General features: G+C 37.5%; 1 long non-coding RNA gene and 1 pseudogene across 1 annotated transcript; one reads left to right on the top strand and one right to left on the bottom strand.

The window, feature by feature from the left end:
* Window positions 1-6,479: 6,479 nt before the first annotated feature.
* LOC126633260 (26S proteasome non-ATPase regulatory subunit 1 homolog A-like) lies at window positions 6,480-18,869 on the top strand (annotated as a pseudogene).
* Window positions 7,145-12,027, bottom strand: LOC126633274 (uncharacterized). Its single transcript, XR_007627012.1, has 2 exons — window positions 11,959-12,027; window positions 7,145-7,235 (listed from the first exon to the last, which is right to left on the bottom strand). It is a non-coding gene; the product is annotated as an uncharacterized LOC126633274 (long non-coding RNA).
* Window positions 18,870-20,182: the final 1,313 nt, after the last annotated feature.

Here is a 20,182-nt window from a genome sequence, read left to right as displayed (position 1 = left end):
TCCCCAGATTTTCAGAAAAAAATCTGCAACAAAGAAAAAAAGGAAAAAAAAAAAGGCCCCAAACTCAAACCAGCCCAAACCCATAACCCGGATCCTTTTTTGAAATTGGAGGGAATATTTCCTTAGAATATTCCATTAAGAGCAAGTCCACCCCTGAAGACTTTGTGCCAGCACCCAGCGCATTTATCCACTCAAGTGAACAGTAATAGACCCCAGTAAACAGTAATAGGCCAAAGCATCTCCACCCCTAAAAATACGTTGGCACCCAGCTTATCTAATATTATATTATTTTATTCATATCAATTAATATTTTATCATTTAATTTATTTTTTATTTTTTCTTCTTTCTTCCTTTCCCTTTCCGGTCCTTTCTTTATCATTTATTTTTTCTGCTTTCTTCTTTCTTCCTTTCCCTCACCATGTCGGTTCCAATCAATACTCAACCTCCGACCAAGACCTCGACACCCAGGGCTTCAATCTTCACTCCACGATCGCAGAGCTCAACCTGGACCACCTCAACAAGGTGTTCGTGGCCGTCGGGTTTCTGAAGCAGGACCCGAACAAGATCTGGACGGCGCAAAAGCACATGGACTCGCTACTGTGAATGGAGTAAAGGAAGACGAAGCGGCCGGTGGCGTTCACGAGGTCGACGAGAGACGGCCTCCAGTTCAAACTTCCTTCGGACGCCATGTTGGCGTCACCATGGCATCAGATAAGCCGGTCCCGAGGTCTGTCGATTTTAGGCCGGCCTGTGGACTGGCATGGGCTGGGTGCCAGTCAATTGGGTCGGCTGGAGCAAATTCACTGGGTCCTGGCTTATTTTTTCGGCTGGGTGCTGGGCAAAAAGTCCTCCAGTGGACTTACTCTAAAGTTAACTGTTGACAGTTAGTTGACTAAAGTTGACTTTTTTGAAAAATTGCCCGGGACCCTCCCTAGAGTTTTTCGACACACTGATTCTGTTTCCACACTCAATTTTTCCAAATTCAATACAAATTGTCTCCAAATTCCATTTTTGAGCAAACTAATGGGAAATTAGGTGTTTTGCATCAATTATTATTAGTTTAATGATTAGTATAGTAATTTCCCATATAGGAGATGACCACCCAGATGAGTAACGCGGGCAGAATAGGTTGGGCGGCTACGACCCTACGGCTGTTTCTTTACATAATTGATGTGACATGCCATGTTTATTTCTTATTAGATTTTCTACACTTTATATTTTAACTGTGAGTATAAAATGTGGCATGACATCTTTATTCATTATATATGCTCATTGTTACATTTGTGCTAACATGCCCGACCCTAATATTCCCCAAACACCAGGGTAGTCACGTACTGGCCGACACCCGAATGTGACGACCCTAACATGCATGAGAACTATGAATATGAATAAAATAATAGAAATTTAAATATAACGAATATGCATGTAAGGAACGTGTTCAGAGTATACAACTAATCTAGAATACTAAAAAGAAATAATATAAAATTGAATGAACAAAGGAGGGGGTCCTACACCGAGAGGACTCGAAGATGCTGATGTGGAAGTGCCTTGACGCCGGGATTGTACGCCTTGATTCTAAATCATGAGAGGGTGCAAAACAAACACGAGTGGACCAAGTTGATATATATAATACTGAAACAGTTATCAATATACTAACCCCCAAAGTTCTATGAAAACTCAATAGCATAATAAGTAATAGGTTTTTTTTTTCTTCCAAAAACCCTAGCATGCCATTAAACCTTCACAAAACATATCTCGTATATAGTGTGCTAACTAGTGGTATACTAGTCACCCTTGGTGTTCAATAATTATATCTCCCAGCCCGTAGCCAACTACCATGTCTCTCGGCCTGAAGCCAGAGATTATTTCTCCCGACCTGAAGCCAACTCCATATCTCTCGTAGGCAGAACAGTGACCACTATATGAGCACAAAACATTGAATATACACTTTCCAAACATAGGTACATATATCTCAAAACATATTCATAGCATATAGTCATCCATCATATATACTATAAAGAAATGTGTTAAAACTTGTTCATAAGCATTATATAGTCATCCATCATATATACTACAAAGAACATTAGTTTCGATAAAATATGGTGATTCAAAATATTCTCAGTAAGCATAATATCTCATAAAACGTAATCATTAAATCATGTTTTTCATGTATGCATTTCTACTATTAAAACATGCATTTTAGAAGGGGTCCACTCACAAATACTTCACCACCAAAGAGCCACGCAAACTAGCGAAGACGGAAACACCATAATAAATGCACCTAAGCACATAAAGGGTCCAATTAATAAAACTCTATTCAAATGAATGAATTTGAGAAAACAGACATAAAAACGGATTTAGGACATCGAATTACCCTAGGAAAGGTCCCGGGTAAATTTCATAATAGTCAACATTAAGAATATTCCAGGAATATTCTATATGGGTTGGGCTGGTGGATTTGGGTCGAAGGGTCCTAGGCCCAAAGGCCTGGTTTCAAAGGATTTTGGGTTAGGTTTCAAAGGAATTAGGTTTGCCCTTTTGGGCCGATGTTCCATGGCCCAAGGCTCGGGTTAGGGTTTTACAAATATGGGTTTGGGTTTAGATAAGGCCGAAAGCCTTAGGTTTGGGCTTTAACAACTAAGCTGGGTTCATAGCCCAATGAGTTGGGCCGGCCTAATTAATGGGTAGTGTTTGACTCGCCTCTAGGCCGGGTTGGCCGGATTTTAAAGAAAGGAGAAAGTCGGAGCTTCCATGCTCCGTTCAACCTTGAAACGTGACCAAAACATGCAAACCAATATACCAAATTAAGCCCGTGAAGCAAGGAAGAGATTTGTACCATTGGGAGGTCAAGAGTTGGCCAGAAAACGCCTACAAACCTCCGGTCTTCACCAGAAAACTGGAAATGCTTCCCTCAAAGCATTTTTTTGCATTCAAACATTCTAAGTTTCTCAAAAACAACCCAATCCAACCTATAACAACAACTAAAGATGTCTAGGGTGCTTACCATGGTCGGAGATTCAAGAAACTCGCCAGAGGTCACAAGCACAGTGATCGTGCTCCTGTGCCGAGAATAAGAGAGGAATAGATGGTTGTCTAGCCCTAGGTGGTCGTCATAGTCAAAATGTGGTGATGAGGGTGTGTTGCTGTTAACGTTGTAGGTGTGTAAGTATGTGTGTAGGTGTTGGTCGCCGAGGAAGAAAGAGCACTAAAAGTCGAGAGGGAGAGCTGAGATAGAAAGAGAGAGGGAAAGAGAGATAGAGAGAGATAGAGAGATAGAGAGAGATAGAGATAGAGAAACGGGAGAGGTGAGGGAGAGAGAGCAATTGGGCTCGGGGGACAAAATTCAGGAGTGGGCCCCTTGGCACACCCATTAAGACCCAAAAACAATTTAAAAGAAAAATATCTAGCCCAAGGTGCAATTTCATGTGCACGGTGTAAGTTGTTACATGTGCACGGTGTTTATTAGTTAGTTATATTGTCATAGGCAGTGACTAGCTTCACGTGTATGTTCACATGCACTATTTACGTTCGTTTTGGATCCAGAGTTAGGTGTCAACCTGTCCCTAGGTTTGTTGTTTGAACTCATATGTGATGCGCGTAGTGCCAGTTTCACATGATGTAGTACTAGAACGTAAAACCTACACCCAACCTGTTCATGCAGCTACTTTCTGTATGACTTGTGTGCCTAAATAGATAATGAGCGGTGATTTTCATAACAGTGAATTTTTAATGATTTTCATAACCGTGATCTTATGACAGCTATTTGAGTTTTGATGATGAGATATTTCGTAATAGAACCCTATATCCTTTAACTCATTTGTGCTACAGGGTTCCTACTAGCTATTATTATATTATTACTTTGGGAAATCATATACTTGTTTTACATCGAGGGGTTACACATTTTCAGAAAGGTTTAAAAAAAAATTATTTTTCTAGGTCCATTCACCTTTGTTTTTCGCCCATCTAGGACATAGAGATTGAGCTCGTGGGAGTACGAGGTTTCAATGGAAGTAGCTGACGGTCAAAGTAGTTTGCTTATGTACTAAATAATCATCCTTTACAAATGAGACAACTTTTATCTTTCTGCATTATGCTTTGAACTTCACTTTTTGTAATAAGGATTACCACCCAATCACGTTGTGCGCTCTGTCTTATTTATTTAAAGTTTAAATTTATTCTCACTTTTACACATCAACTTTATTTTATGGTTTCGTCACCTTCATGGGTGTCAGCCAACACATCACGATTCAAATGGACACGTGGACATTCCAGGTCGGGATGTGTTAATCTTTTTTATTATTAAATATTTTTAATTCACATATTAATATTTAATTAGACTTGTGGGATCTAGTTATGTGCCGCGCACATAGCATAATATTTGACAAACTTGTAACAGAATGATCACATTGATTTGCAACAATTCTTTTCAAAGATTATACTGATCGATTTTCAATGCGGGGTCGATTTCAAAGACCATTTGTGATAAAAACTATTTACTAAATCTTGCCTCTACCTTTAGGTTAGAGGTTACCCCCTAAAAATGGATCTTTTCTTTTCACGGGTTACCTAAATCATTTTTATGGTAGGTCCCATAATCATATTTTTTTGTTTAATTTACACCTTCACAAACCCTCAATCGATCCCGTGTGTTTTCTTTTTCTTGAAATTTTTGAGGGTTTAAATGTAACAAAAAAATCATACAGGGGGTTAATAATAATTTCATAAATACAAAAGTAAAAAGAAAAAAGAAAATAAGAAGCTGCACTGTGTCCCTACTATTCCAGTGTCTGGTTTCGGTTTCGGTTTCAAATTTGCGTCTGGTTATAAACCCGAATCGTAGGAAACCCCTTGGAACTTGCGTTAATCGGTGTGCGGTGGTGTAGCTATGGCGACTATGGTGAGCTCGGCCGGTGGGCTACTAGTAGAGATAGGCAATGGTTATGGCAGTCGGTTAATCGCGGTTATTTATTCATAACTGTTTATTCTCATACCCGTATAACCGTTTACCGGTAATTGTCTAAACGGTTATACTCATACCCATAACCGTTTATAAACGGTTAACCATACTCATAACCGTGTACCTATTTAACTGTAACCGTTTAGTACCCATTTACCCATTTATCATTTTTAAACCCATTTATCCTTTCTTTTTTACCATTTACTCATTTTTCACTCGTCTACGTGTTTTTTTAACAACTTGAAAATTAAAAAAGAAAAATTTGACATAATTTTGTTTTGGGAGACTTTGGATGCGGTCCCTAGTTATGAATAGTCTTTGACTGAAACCTTGTTGGTTTTCAATTTTTGATCCAAGTCCCTGAAATTAATTGATAATTTATTTCTATGTACGTTACTATATTTTTTAAATTAAAAATTAAAATTTATAGTAATGAGATTTTAAATAAAAAACCATAATTTGTGGGATTAAAAATATTAAAATATAAATATACTATTGTGTGTGTGTGTGTAAACATGGGTACATTCATAAAAAATAACCAAAAAATTATTGTATCAAAACATGGGTACATTCTTCAAAATGGGTACATTTAGCAAAAATAAAAATGGGTACAAATAAATAAAAAAATATGGGTACAATACAAATAAAACTTTAAAAAATATGGGCACAAAAAGAAATTAATATATGGGTACAAATTAAAACTGAAAGGAAAATTGGTACAAATTAAAAAAGGGTTGCAAATTAAAAATGGGTACAAACTAAAAATAAAAATATATGATAAAAAATTTAGCCATAAATATAAATATACTAATTGTAATATTTTTAATATTAAATGAATATATTTAGAAATAAAAAATATTTTATTATTGAAATAATTAGTGATATTATTAATACAAAGGACCTTGATCAAAAATTGAAAAGTAATAAGGTTTTAATCAATAGAGTAGTAAAAATAAGGATGAAAACCTAATTACTCCTTTTGTTTTTCTAACAATTAAACACCATTATAGGTACATTCATCATACATTTTCGCATTTTAATTTTTTAAGTCCGTATATCATTCCAATAATTGAAATAATAGCTTACAGACGATATTTTTAACTGTTAGCAATGAAGGTAATATAAAATTTACTAAGTATTCTTGGGTTAAGAAAACTGTTAAAAGATAGTATTCTTAAGTTATTTAACTCGGAATGTAAATTATTAACATAATATATATAATAGACCATGGAATTTAAAGTGGTTAAGGAAAATTATATTATATTAGTTATAGAAATCATGATAGCATTGATCTAAGTTTTGTCTGATAAGGAACATGGTTTGTATTAATTTTATATATATAAAATAAATAGGTAAATAGTTATCCATTTATAAAAGCGATTAATACTCATAACCGCCAATTTAAATTTCACGGATAAACGGTTATACTCGTATAACCGTTTATTTATCTAAAGAGTTACCTATAATAGTAACCGTGAAATTTAAATGTACGACTAACCACGGTTACCATATCCGATGGTATTTGCCCATCCCTAGCTACTAGCGATGCTGAACGAGTCCCATCCTTTGCTCAAGCTCCACGCTTTGTCCAACCTCAACAACTTGGTCGACAACTTTTGGCCCGAGATTTCCACCAGCGTCCCCGTCATGTACTCTCTCTCTCTCTCTCTCTTTAATTTAATTTTTCGTTTTCATTATATTTTTTTCTGAATGCTTGTGATTCGTGGGGTGTGTGTTCGTGTTTCGCTTGTTCCGAGAGGAATAGTTTGAATTTTGTGTGTGTGTATTTTGGATTATTGAGCAGCTAAGGGGACGCGTGAACTCGAATATTTTGTTTTGTTTTCGACTTTGTGCGAATGAGAACAGTGTTTCAATTTTTAGTTCCAGTCAAGAGAATTAGGATTTTTTTTTTTTTAATGACGAAGAGATTGAATTTCAAAGTTGGAGATTTACAATTGTTTTGTGGGTGGTGGTGGAAGTGAGCATTGTGTAGGCTGCAGTAATTGACATCATGCGGGCGTAGTGGATGCTGTATAAAGCTTCTAATCCTATAAGGAGGCAGATTGTAGAATTTCTGGTTTAAAGTTTTCATATGTATTTCATGTGTACTGGTACAAGAGGGAGTCCGGATATATATGAGAAGAGGGAGGGAAAGCTGCTATATGCAGCCGACAAGAAATCAGGAAATTGGAGAGAAAGTAGTAGGAAGAAAGTGGAAAATAAAGCTGCTGCAAGCAGCCAACAAGAAAATAAAAAAATAAGGAATAAAGCTGCCAACCTATCTGCCAACCTATCTAAACTTAACTTATGCAAGTCTACTCCCTTAAATCAAGGGAAAGGTATTACAATGACACTCAACAACACTCCCCCTCAAGCTGGATCGAGTAGATTAATCGAGCCAAGCTTGCCCAAAAAACGATGAAATGGAGTAGATGTCAGAGCCTTGGTAAAGAGATCTGCCAGTTGATCATGGCTTCGCGTGAAGATGGTCTGAATGACTTGAGTTTGCACTTGAGCTCTAACAAAATGACAGTCCACTTCAATGTGTTTCGTTCTTTCATGGAACACAGGGTTAGCAGCGATGTGCATGGCTGCTTGATTATCGCACATAAGAGACATAGGAGTAGTGCTAGTAAACCCTAAGTCTGAAAGAAGCCCTTTAAGCCATATAAGTTCACATGCAGTGGCTGCCATGGCTCGATATTCAGCCTCTGCACTAGAGCGAGCAATGACATGTTGTTTCTTGCTCTTCCAAGTGACAAGATTTCCACCAACAAACGTGCAATAACCCGTGGTAGATTTCCTATCAAGAGCATTCCCTGCCCAATCTGCATCAGTGTAGCCACTGATGGCAGTGGAATTGTTGTTACGCATGATGATTCCCTGCCCTATCGAACCCTTGAGATAACGCAGAACTCTCTTAACCATGTTAAGATGATCAACTGTAGGAGAATGCATAAATTGGCTTACCAGGCTCACTGCATATGTGATATCCGGACGTGTGATGGTGAGATATATAAGTTTGCCCACCAATCGTTGATAGTAACTCACATTATGCATGGCTTCTCCATCTGTGTTGAGCCTTAGTTTAGAATCCACGGGAGTGATGGCAGGTTTGCAATCAAGCATTTTTGCTTCCTGAAGAAGATCCAATACATATTTCCGTTGATGTAGAAATAGCCCCTTTGAAGAGGTTGCCATTTCTATGCCCAAAAAATACTTTAGTTTCCCCAGATCTTTGATAGCAAATGTTTGGCATAGCGAGACTTTTAGTGCCTCAATTTCAGCAACACTATCTCCTGTGATGATGAGATCGTCTACATAGATGAGCACCACCAATTTCCCACTGGTGCCAGTTCTTACAAACAATGAGGAATCAGCATTACTTCGTAGGAATCCAGCCTTCTCTAGAACTGAACTGAGCTTGGCATACCAAGCTCTTGGGGATTGTTTCAATCCATAGATTGCCTTGTGTAGCTTACAAACCATGTTGCCTTTAATACCATCAAAACCTGGAGGAGGCTGCATATACACTTCTTCTTGTAACTCTCCTTGAAGGAAAGCATTCTTCACATCCATTTGATAAAGAGTCCACCCACAATTGATTGCAACTGAGAGTAGAACCCTCACTGAATTCATCTTGGCCACAGGAGCAAATGTTTCCTTGTAATCTACCCCAAAGGTTTGGGTGAAACCTCGAGCAACAAGCCTGGCCTTGTGTCTCTCGATAGAACCATCAGCCTTGAATTTAATCTTGTAAATCCAACGACTTCCAACAGCTTTTTTTCCTGGTGGTAGTTGAACCAAGCTCCAAGTTTTATTTTCTTCTAGAGCACTAAGCTCATCTGCCATGGCTTGTTTCCATTGTGGGAGGAGAAAAGCCTCTTGAAAGCTTCTAGGTTCATTGTGTTTATCAATTTCACAGAGAAATGTAGCATGAGATGTTGAGAACTTACCAAGACTGATGTTTTCACTGATAGGATACCGTGAGGCATAAGTAACATAGTCCTGCAGCCTAGTTGGAGGTTTTCTGGTTCGAGGAGGATTTCTTCTAAGCCCTTGAGGCTCTGTAGGAGATTGTGAATTATCAGAATGAGACTCCTCGTCTCTCTCATTGGCTGGGATACTGCTATCAGTGATTGAGTCAGTTTGTATTTCTTCAATATCTGGTATCACAGTAACTGAACTCTCTTCCAATACTGGATTATTAATGTTCTGAGGAAGTGGAAAGATTTCAAACAGTTCATCCCCCTGACTTGCAATATTTCCCTTGTGAGTAAAATAAGGACAATCTTCTTCAAACTTCACATCCCTTGACACAACACATTTCTTAGTGGTTGGATTGTAGCACTTGTATCCCTTTTGGGTGGAAGAATACCCCACAAACACACACTTGGTTGCCCTGGCATCTAATTTGTCACGGTTCAAGGCTTGAATGTGAACAAAGCAAACACATCCAAATACCTTGAGGTGTGTCAAATTAATTTTCCTACCCTTGAGTACTTCATAGGGAGATTTAAACCCTAACACACGACTTGGGAGTCGGTTGATGAGGTAGGTGGCAGTGAGGATAGCAAATGACCAAAATTTCTTTGGAACATGCATATGAAGCATGAGGGCACGAGTCTTCTCCAAGATATCTCTATTTTTTCTCTCGGCTACTCCATTTTGTTGGAGAGTCCCTACACAGCTGGTTTGATGTATTATGCCCTGAGAACTTATGTATTGAAGCATGTTGTTGGATAGAAATTCAGTGCCATTATCAGATCTTAACACCTTAATGTCTTATTGAAATTGTGTCTTAACATGCATATGAAAATCTTTGAAAATAGTTTGAACTTCACTCTTTGATTTCATAAGGTACACAAAACTCATTCGAGAGAAGTCATCGATAAATAGAACAAAGTACTTGAACCCTTCTATTGATTCAGTTGTTGGTCCCCATACATCGGTGTGCACCATTTCAAAGAGTTTACTTGTCCTAGACATTGAATTACCAAAAGGTAGTCTAGTAAACTTAGAAAGTTGACAAGTATCACAAGTAACATGATTTTTACAAAAATTTGGAAATAATTTAGACAAGATAACTTCAGAGGGATGAGCTAATCTCTTATGCCAAAGTTGGTTTTCATCTACGGACTTTGATTCAGCTTGAAGGGCCTGAGTAAAACAGGTATTCTTGCACAGGTAGTAAAGTCCATTTATAAAGACCCCTTCACCAATCATCTTCATGGTGAGAACATCCTGAAACATCACATTATCTGGTGAGAAAATGGCACGGCAATTTAGGGTGTTTGTGATCTTTCCAATTGACAGAAGTTGTAAAGGAAAGGTTGGTACATATAAGGCAGTGGAAGGTGTTTTGTGTGAGAGTAAGTTTATTTCTCCTTTTCCCAAAACTAAGACATTTTTTCCATTTGCAATAGACACATGTGAGGGACTTAAAAAACGTTTAAAATGATTCAAATTTGTGACTTTGTTTGTCATATGATCTGTGGCTCCTGAATCAATTACCCAACAATCATTTTCAGTACTAGTTAATAGGGCAGTAGTGAAAGCTTTGAGTATACCTGGTGCTTCATCCTTTGGGACTTTCTCATTTCCAGCAAGAAAGCCAGCAAACTGTCCCAACATGGCTGTATGACTGCTCTTTTCATTGCCTCGAGCTTGTGAACCTCCTTCGTGTTCCTTACTTTGAAGGTAAGCTGCAAACTCATTGATAAGTGACAATGGGTTGGTAGTGAACTCCATGGATCCTTGTGAGATAGTAGAGGGATGAGCATTGGCAAGTTGAGCCTTGTAGTGAGGTTGAAATTGCTGTGAGGACCTTGGTATCATTTTTTTTTTTGCTGAACTTAGGCTTGAGTTCAGGATGAAGTTCCCAACACTTGTCTTCCACATGACCAACGCCATTGCAATATTTGCATTTCAGGTGTGTATTTTTACCCTTGTACACTTTTGCCTCTGAGGTCTTGTAGTTTGAGGCATATGCACGAGTCTCAGTCAATCTCGAGTTGTGCTCAGCATTCATCACTTTCTTTCTTGCTTCTTCTCGTTGGATAGTTGCACAGACATTGTTGAACGTGGGAAGCTCCTGACTCATCAAGATGTGACTCCTTAGATCCTCGTACTCGGAGTTCAAACTCCCCAACAGTTGGTAGATTTTGTCTTCCTCGGCTCGTTTAAGGAGAATGATAGGATCTGTGGTATGTGGAAGGTATACATCCAACTCATTCCACATGGCTTTGAGGCTTCCAAGATGTTGAACAAATGCTTTCCCTTCTTGTTGGGCACTGGCTATGTCCTTCTTAAGTTGAAAGACACGTGCATAGTTGTTTTGATTTCCATACATATCTTGCAATGCTTTCCAAAGCTCACATGAAGAATTGTAGTAGCTAAAAATCTCAGCAACATGTTTCTCCATGGTGTTGAGCAGCAAAGACATGACAAGTTGATCCTTGCAAAGCCATGCACCGTATGAAGGGGAGGAGATGTCTGGAGCTTCCACACTTCCATTTACAAATCCTAATTTCCCTTTGCCTCCGAGAGCTAGTGACACAGCTCGAGACCAAGGGAGATAATTAAACTCATTCAAGAGAACTGAACACAAACGTTGATTGGTGTTAACCTCGATGTCTGAGAAATTTGAAGGAGAGGCATGCGAGATGTCACCCTCAATGTTTATTGAATCTTCTTCAGCCATGGCTTACGATTGAAAGAAAGATGCAGCGGGAAGAATGGCCAGAGACAGGTTACAAAACCTGCTCTGATACCATGTAGAATTTCTGGTTTAAAGTTTTCATATGTATTTCATGTGTACTGGTACAAGAGGGAGTCCGGATATATATGAGAAGAGGGAGGGAAAGCTGCTATATGCAGCCGACAAGAAATCAGGAAATTGGAGAGAAAGTAGTAGGAAGAAAGTGGAAAATAAAGCTGCTGCAAGCAGCCAACAAGAAAATAAAAAAATAAGGAATAAAGCTGCCAACCTATCTGCCAACCTATCTAAACTTAACTTATGCAAGTCTACTCCCTTAAATCAAGGGAAAGGTATTACAATGACACTCAACAACACAGATAATGGGGTTTCCGTTGTCTTCAAATCTGCATTGGGTAGTTGAATTGTACATTTAAGGCAGTGTTGAGAAATAAGGCTATGGTTTGATTATACAATCGACACGAGAAATGCAGCTAAGTTTTACTTAATTAACTCTGCAGTAAAAACTATAATGGTTGCTGATAAGGATTAGTTTGTTAACAAACAATAAGTAAATAAAATTATTAGACAAATAAAATTGACCATGTTGTAACCTGTCTCATAATTTTTATTTATCTATGCTTATTTGTTTTTCTGTTTTGGCTTATACACAAATAAGTAAATAGTTTAAGTGTATTTTGAAAATGGTAGTACAAGTAAAGGCCTAGAAACTTTTCATTTTACAGAATAAGGTTTCAAATGATGATATTTTAGGTAGATAGTGAACGTACAAAGTTTTGTTGTTTGACTTTGTATTATGTTGTCTCAATTGGGAATACTTCATGATGTCTTTTTGTTTCTCAGAGAAAGTTTGTATGAAGATGAAGAGTTGGATCAACATCAAAGACAACTGGCGGCATTGCTTGTGTCAAAGGTAAAAGTTAACTGCTGTGCAGCCTTCCCTCTTAAATTAGTGTGGCAGTTCGAAAGTGATTTTTAATCAATCAATTTGGTTGCAATTTTGCACACAAATAAGGTTGGGAAAATCTTTTGGCGACCTGGACCCTGTTGGCTGAATTTTATAAGGTTGCATTTGTTTCGTTCTAACAGCCAAGAAATTCTTGAAAAACATCAATGGATTAGTTATACTTAGTATTTGCATGCAATCTGCCATGTTAACTTTGAAGTTCGTTTGTCTCTCTTTCATTTGTGGGTGTAAATTCCTATTTTCTTCTGTAATGTAAGCTTAAACTACTTTAATCTTTTGTTTACATGATCTTTTTCCTCACTCCAGGTTTTCTATTATTTGGGTGAACTTAATGATTCACTCTCCTATGCCCTTGGAGCGGGTTCGTTATTTGACGTGTCAGAGGATTCTGATTATGTCCATACTCTTCTAGGTAAGCATATTTTTTTTTAAGTATGATACTCTTAGGTAATAAACTGACTTCACTTTGTAAGCAATGACTGAGTACAATCTACAATGTACTTTGAGGGTTAGAAGACTGTGAAAGGACAATGCAAGCAGGTTTAAGATATCTCAAACTAGATAATCAATTTTGCTTCTTGATCTAGTAGAACATCATCTCTGATTTAGTATTGTTAGAGGTGGATTTGCATGGAACTTTGAGGATACACAACCACAATTTATTTACATGAGATATTTGGTTGTTTGCTCCTCAGCTAAAGCTATAGACGGGTATGCCAGTCTTAAGTCTAAGGCAGCAGAATCAAGTGCTGAAGCAGCAAATGTGGATCCTAGATTGGAGGCAATTGTAGAGAGAATGCTGAACAAGTATGCAGGCCTCTAATGTTTTTAAATACAGTTCTTCATTACCTTTGGTTTTCTTACCTGTTTTCCCCTTTAGGTGTATCATGGATGGAAAGAAGCTATGGGGATTGCAATTGAATGCCAAAGATTGGATATACTTGAGAAAGCAATCACAAAAAGTGATAATGTTCATGGAACTCTGTCATATTGCATAAATGTCTCTCATTCCTTTGTTAATCTTAGAGAATATAGACGTGAGGTAAGATGATACCTTATTGGCTTGTAACTTTTAGATACATTTGATTCTTTTGATAACATGAAGACGTGTGGTTTCATAGCTTTAACATGTTTAACAAAGGTGTGCATAATGGATAGTACATAAAGTGTGCATAATGGATAGTACATGTATACCAAAGGTGTGCATAGTGGATAGTACATGTATAACAAAGGTGTGCATAATGGATACTACATGTATTACAAAGGTTTGTATAATGGATAGTACAGTACATTACACAGCTTTAACATGTGTTTGCACTTTCATGATGTAGTTTAGATTTCTTTTCCATATTAATTTCGTATTTCATATCATATTATGCTTAAAGAATGTGGAGTTAATTAAAATAGGAGAAAATTGTTTAGAACTCTAGGAGTTCTGATGATGGTGTTATGGATGTACCAGTGGATGTTGAGTTTTGAGTGAAAGAGCCTTATTTGGAAGAGTTAGAATATAATTGCTATACATGGAAGAGTTGGAATATAATTACTATGACAGAATTACAAACAATTTTGTAGTAAACCTGGAAGACGAGTTTTAATTCCTTTTTGGCTGTTCTTTGTTGGTATATGAAAGTTGGGTTACATATTTGCCAAGGTATTAGGAAATGTGTTCCAGCACTCAGTTGGAGGTGTCTGATGGGTACACGTGCCAGATTGCACAGATTACATCTCTTACATAGGAAAGCTAGGTTATAAATCTTAGAGGTGTTCTCTTTTTCTTCTTTCATCTGTTGTATTCCAGGTTACATGCTCCGAAGTTAAATCTTGATGTTAGAGAAAGACGGGGATTTAACTGGTTTGGAACCAAAACCAAAGGCTTTCAGACGATTGATTGGAAATTGTCTGTTCTTTTTTTTTTTTTTTTTTTTTTTTGTGGCCTGTTGGTGTCCAATTTTCTTTGTTATGCTTCCATATGTGTCATGTTTGATAATTTCTCACACTTTGACAGAAGTGACTGTGAAGTGAGTCAGACTTTTTTTTTTTCTCCTTTGGTTCTTTGTTACAGGTACTTCGTCTTCTGGTAAATGTGTATCAGAAACTGCCTTCTCCATATTACTTGAGCATTTTTCAGTGTCTCATGTTCTTAGATGAACCTGAAGGTGTTGCAAGTATATTGGAAAAGCTTCTGCATATCAAGTAGCCTTTGATCTCATAGAGAATGAACACCAAGCTTTTCTCTTAAGTGTGAGAAACCGCCTTTCACCTCCCAAGCCTCAGCCATCAGAAGCTGCACAAAATGAAAGTTCTGCTCCAGAGGATGTTCAAATGACAGACGGTGGTTCTACTTCTAATGTGAGTGTGCTTGATGATCCTAAAGAAGTAATGTATTCTGAGAGGCTAACAAAAATTAAAAGAATTTTGTCTGCCGAGACATCAATACAGTTGACTCTACAATTTTTGTACGGTCATAACAAGTGAGGCTTCTGTTTTCTTCCCTTTTGTTTTGTTTTGTTTTTTTTTTTTTTTTTCATGTAAGCATCAGAACTTCTGTTTCTTCTGAATTGAGTGGTGGTTAAGTGTTTTGACTGTTTTGAAATTTGAATATAGGTCCGATCTTCTTATTCTGAAGACAATAAAGCAGTCTGTTGAGATGAGAAATAGTGTATGCCATAGTGCAACCATTTATGCTAATGCAATTATGCATGCTGGAACGACTGTGGACACATTTCTTAGGGAGAATCTGGTAAAGCACATATCTTAAGTTTTTCATTTCGCCACCATCTCCATTGGCATATTTCTTTGTTATCAATATTGACAACATCAATTTAAATTGTCAGGATTGGTTGAGCAGAGCCACAAATTGGGCAAAATTCAGTGCGACAGCAGGGTTAGGTATTATTCATAGAGGCCACTAGCAACAAGGAAGATCTCTGATGGCACCTTACTTGCCCCAGGGTGGGGATGGTGGCGGCAGTCCATACTCTGAAGGCGGTGCTCTGTATGCTTTGGGTCTCATTCATGCCAACCATGGCGAGGGTATCAAAGAATTCCTTCGTGATAGCCTACGTAGTACTAATGTAGAGGTGTGTACTTTGTAAATTAGCGATCACATCTTTTTGTGCATATTTGGTATATTGCCAATTTTTTTTTAATGGGATCTCTTTACGCAGGTTATTCAACATGGTGCATGCTTAGGTCTTGGCTTATCAGCTTTAGGAACTGCTGATGAAGAGATCTATGATGACATTAAAAATGTGCTGTATACTGACAGTGCTGTTGCGGGTGAAGCTGCTGGGATTAGTATGGGTTTGCTTATGGTTGGAACTGCAAGTGAGAAGGCTAGTGAGATGCTTGTTTATGCACATGAGACACAACATGAAAAGATCATCAGGTATAGAGAATTGTGTGATCTTTTTGTTGTTTCCTCTCGGCATTCTTTACCTAATAATACTATTAAGCAAAGTATGATCATTTATGATCTGTGGTGGGGATAATACGTTTAGGGTCTTTGCTAACCGTATAGTATGTTGCAGGGGGTTAGCATTGGGAATTGCCCTGACAGTATATGGAAGAGAAGAAGAAGCAGACACTAATTGAGCAGATGACAAGGGATCAAGATCCTATACTACGTTATGGTGGTATGTATGCATTGGCATTGGCCTACCGTGGGACAGCAAACAACAAAGCCATTTGTCAGCTGCTGCATTTTGCCGTGTCTGATGTGAGTGATGATGTCAGGAGGACTGCTGTTCTAGCACTTGGGTTTGTGCTGTACTCTGAGCCCGAGCAGGTTGGTACTTTCTTACTTGTCCAGTGCTATGCCCTATCCAAATCAATTTGATGCTGCTGCCGTATTTTATTTTTTTATTTTTTTATTCTCTTATGATGCCTTTGCATCTCCGAAATTGCGCAAACTGCAGACGCCTAGAATTGTCTCCCTGCTATCTGAGTCTTACAACCCGCATGTTAGTTATGGTGCTGCTCTTGCAGTAGGCATTTCCTGTGCTGGTACTGGCTTGAGTGGGGCCATATCTTTGCTGGAGCCTCTGACTTCAGATGCTGTTGATTTTGTGCGCCAAGGTGCTCTCATTGCAATGGCTATGGTCATGGTCCAGATTAGTGAAGCCAGTGATTCTCGTGTAGGAGTTTTCAGGTACTGCTCTCTGTCTCTCTGTCTCTCTGTCTGTCTCTCTCTCTCTCTCAAAACACAAATCCCGTGCAAGCCAATGATCTTAACTGTATTTCTTAGGTTTTATTTTCAAGGATAAACTATAGGAAAAACCTACCAAATTGAAAGTCATTAGTTATCTATCTAGACAAAATAAGGCAACCATAATGTGCTACAATGCTCACGGTGATAATCAAATGGTTAAAATGGTTTCCGAAAGTTTATCCGAATTGGAAGTTGTTAACCACTTTATTCTGAGAAAGATGATTGTATACGTATGTATGTCTATCCATAGGAGTAGCTTCATATGAGGGATCCCTTGTATGAGCAATTTCTAGGGATAACGTTGTAGGTCCAGCAACAATGTGGTCTAATGATTAGAACCGTTTACTTTTTAGGTTTCCATTCAATATCATCTTTACAAAAAACCGGCCAAATTGAAAGTCATTCAGTTATCTAACTGCTATCAAATAAGTAGATGAGTAGTTGTGATAAACATTGAAATCATTGTGTGATGATACTATGGCCAAACAATTTTTGGTTTGGCTGATTAGCTATAAGAATGATCCTAGAAAATGGGAGTGTTCAGAACATTGGACCGTAATGCTGGTTGAGTCCCACAGCATGGAGTCATATATAGACAAAAATATCGTTATCCATTTACTATCAATGATGTCTGAAATTTAGAAAATTGAGTTAGCTTGTTTTATTTTTGGTTCTGCTGTGTTTTTAAATATAGGCGGCAATTGGAGAAAATTATTCTTGATAAGCATGAGGACACCATGAGCAAAATGGGAGCAATCTTGGCCGCCGGAATTCTTGATGCTGGTGGAAGGAATGTGACCATAAGATTACTTTCTAAGACAAAACATGATAAGGTCACCGCAGTTGTCTGCCTTGCTGTTTTCAGCCAGTTTTGGTATTGGTATCCCCTTATTTATTTCATAAGCTTGGCATTCTCACCAACAGCCTTGATAGGACTGAACTCCGATCTGAAAGTGCCGAAGTTTGAGTTCATGTCACATGCAAAACCTTCGCTGTTTGAATATCCTAAACCGACGACTGTGCCAACTGCCACATCGGCTGTAAAACTCCCCACTGCTGTACTGTCAACATCAGCAAAGGCAAGCAAAGCTAAGGCCAAGAAAGAAGCAGATCAGAAGGCAAATGCTGAAAAGTTATCAGGGGCGGAGGCTTCATCTTCCCGTGCAAATACTGAGAAAGGAAAATCAAGTGAGAAGGATGGGGATTCAATGCAGGTAAGTCCTGTCTCACCCGTTCCTCCTTTCTCTTACGCTATTTCAGAGAGTTCATTGTCTACGGTTTATGTTTCTTACAAAAGTTGCTCGTTTGATGACATACTAGTTGTTGAAATTCTACCATAATCATCGTCTTATCTATACACACAAACAGTAGGTACTGTTGGAAGAAAAAAGACCTCTGATTAATTCAAAATCCCCCCTTCCTTTTGGCAGGTTGATGGCCCAGCAGAAAAGAAATCCGAGCCGGAGCCTTCTTTTGAGATTTTAACCAACCCTTCTAGGGTGGTTCCTTCTCAGGAGAAGTACATCAAATTTCTGGAAGAAAGTAGATACGTGCCAATTAAGTTAACGCCTTCGGGGTTTGTTCTCTTGAGAGACCTGCGACCTACTGAGCCCGAGGTGCTTTCACTCACAGACACTCCCCTTTCCGCAACTTCTGCGGCTGGTGGTGGATCAGCAACTGGACAGCAGGATTCTGCATCGACCATGGCAGTTGACGACGAACCTCAGCCTCCTCAGGTTCGTATTTTCCCGGGAAGTGATTTTCACATCCTTTTGAACTTTTCACTCATTTTTCTTTATTTATAGCCATCGGATTAAATAAATTAAACAGAATCAACGCCCAGAATTAAATGGGTGTGTAAGAGTTGCACTTTGCACCCATCTAGTATAGGGTCAGTAACATTTTGGTCCTTTACTTTTTTTTATTTTTGAATATATTATATTATCTACACTTATAAATAAAGAGAAATACCACCGGACCATTGCATTAAGAAGCTGGTCCTTGGTCTTTAAAATTGACATTTTACTAACATCGAGATATGGATTCCTACACTTTTAGCCCTCTTAAGTTTAAATAAATTTCCGACTGAAACAGACGGTTGGTTTATTTTTTGTTTGTATGGTCACTAATTGATTAACAAATTTTATATGAACAAATAAGATTCTTTGCTTAATGAAAATTATAGCTTTTCAAATATAGATAGAAATGAATCGGGTAGTGTTATTCATACACTTGTTTTATCTTTCATACACATTTGTTAATTTTTGTTTATTAATCAATTTATTCGATCAACAGCCAGAATTTGAAAGGATTGTATGAAAAGTAAAAAATAATGTCCCTTGAGTGTCATGTAAATAATGTAGCAGTTTTTTTTTTTTCTTTTTTTTTTCTGCCAATGGTCGGCATAATGTGCAGTAATTTGCAACTTTTAGGACAGTAAAAGTGTCGATTTTTAAGAGATAAAAGCTAAATGGCTACATATGTGAGGTGTAAATTGTAATTTACACTTAAAATTCACATATTCAATTAAGTGACTTGAAAATTTTCTTCAATGCTACAGAGCTTTGAATGGCTAAGATTTAAAGCCACAAATCTGACGGTTGTAAGAAATGATGGAGATTGAAAAACATAAGTCTTATGATAAGACCGGATAACTTGCACTGAGCAGGTAAAAGTTAGAGCCTGCTTATCTAACACATCAGACAAAAAGGAAAATGCTGTGTCCACTTTGTCGCAAAAAAATCAGAGTTTAAAATATCAGTATGTCAATTTGTGGAAATATCATTAGATAAATCGATATCTATCGGTTATTTTTAATAGAATTGATGGAAATTTGCTTAAAAACGTGAAATTTTTAAAATGATATTTTAGGAAATGTCAATTACTGATTTAGACAAATATAAGGGTTTTCTCGTATATTTAACCAATATGTCAAAAATATTCACGAAATCTGTCGATTTTAGTTGATATGTAAGAGTTTTTCCAACATTCTGCTTTTCATATCTTTCTTTGATTTTTTTAATATTCTCACAAAAATATCAACCGTATCAAAAAAAATTCCATTGAAAAAAACTGAATGGTGAGTCCCATAAAAAAACTTGTTACCTCCTAAAATTTTTTAGAAACCTACAAATTTAATTAAAAAAATTACGTGGTATCAAATGCTACGCAGTACTCAAGTTGGATCTTTCACCTAAAATCATATTTTGTAGATCATGGCTAAACTATCTCAGGTAAAACTTAAGATAAATGAGATATGTGTGTGTCAGTAGATGATTGAATTTATTTTTAAATTATTAAGAAAAAATAGTCCAACGTCGCATCATA

The sequence above is a fragment of the Malus sylvestris genome, chromosome 8 (genome assembly GCF_916048215.2).
Source record: "Malus sylvestris chromosome 8, drMalSylv7.2, whole genome shotgun sequence".
NCBI lineage: Eukaryota > Viridiplantae > Streptophyta > Magnoliopsida > Rosales > Rosaceae > Malus > Malus sylvestris.
This window is presented reverse-complemented; position numbering and strand designations above follow the sequence as displayed.